The following is a 1,286-nucleotide window of genomic DNA, read 5'->3' as shown; positions in this document are numbered from 1 at the left end:
GCGACCCCAAAACCCTGCAGCCCCAGAACCAGGCTGGGGACCCCACAGAGCTGCGGCCCCAGAACCAGGCTGGGGACCCCACAACAGAACTGAGGACCCCAAAGCCCCACACCCAACCTGGGGACCCCACAGTGCTTCAGCCCAAAATCGGGCTGGGGACCCCACAAAAGAGCTGGGGACCCCAAAACCCTGCAGCCCCACAACAGGGATGGAAACCCCAAAGTCCTGCAACCCCAAAACTGGGATGGAAACCCCACAGCCCTGCAGCCCCACAGCCGAGCTGGAGACCCCAAGACACTGCAACCCCACAACCAGGCTGGGAATCCCACAAAGCTGCAACCCCACAACCGACCTGGGAGACCCCACAGCCAGGCTGGGGACCCCAAAAAGCTGCAGCCCCACAGCTGAGCTGGAGACCCCACAGAGCTGCAGCCCCAAAACCAACCAGGGGACCCCACAGAGCTGCAGCCCCAAAACCAGGCTGGGGACCCCACAGAGCTGCAGCCCCACAGCTGAGCTGGAGACCCCAAAAAGCTGCAGCCCCACAGGTGAGCTGGACACCCCACAGAGCTGCAACCCCATAACCAAATCGGACACCCCAAAGCACTGCAGCCCCACAACCGGGCCAGACACTGCAACCCCACAGCCAGGCTGGGAATCCCACAAAGCCGCAACCCCACAACCGAACTGGGGACCCCACAGCCAGGCTGGGAACCCCAAGGCACCGCAGCCCCACAGGTGGGCTGGGGACCCCATGGAACTGCAGCCCCACACCAGAACCGGGCACCCCACAAAGCTGCCGCCCCATAACCAGGCTGGGAATCCCACAGGTGGGCAGGGGACCCCAAAAAGCTGCAGCCCCACAGCTGAGTTGGAGACCCCACCGTTCTGCAGCCCCAAAACCAACCAGGGGACCCCACAGTTCTGCAGCCCCAAAACCAACCAGGGGACCCCACAAAGCTGCTGCCCCAAAACCAACCAGGGGACCCCACAGAGCTGCAGCCCCACAGCTGAGCTGGGGACCCCAAAAAGCTGCAGCCCCACAACCAGACTGGAGAACCCACAGGTGGAGCGGACACCCCAAGACACCACAGCCCCACAACCAGGCTGGAGACCCCGCGGTGTTTTAGCCCCACAGCTGAGCTGGAGACCCCAAAAGCTGCAGCCCCACAACCAAACCGGACACCCCAAAAAAGCTGCAGCCCCACAACCAAACCGGACACCCCCAAAAAGCTGCAGCCCCACAACCAAACCGGACACCCCCAAAAAGCTGCAGCCCCCCACCC

The 1,286-nt window shown here is 63.6% G+C and overlaps 1 protein-coding gene across 1 annotated transcript in view; it reads right to left on the bottom strand.

Moving 5' to 3' along the window:
• LOC103625269 (SH3 and multiple ankyrin repeat domains protein 3) overlaps positions 1–1,286 on the bottom strand; it is a gene marked incomplete at both ends in the record, with an annotated part of 100,186 nt that overhangs the window by 98,283 nt on the left and 617 nt on the right. The gene's annotated exons all lie outside the window — the stretch shown is intronic.

Source organism: Corvus brachyrhynchos, unplaced genomic scaffold (genome assembly GCF_000691975.1).
Source record: "Corvus brachyrhynchos isolate BGI_N302 unplaced genomic scaffold, ASM69197v1 scaffold692, whole genome shotgun sequence".
Lineage (NCBI taxonomy): Eukaryota > Metazoa > Chordata > Aves > Passeriformes > Corvidae > Corvus > Corvus brachyrhynchos.
The sequence above is the reverse complement of the archived record's forward strand: the minus strand, read 5'-3'. Positions and strand labels throughout refer to the sequence as shown.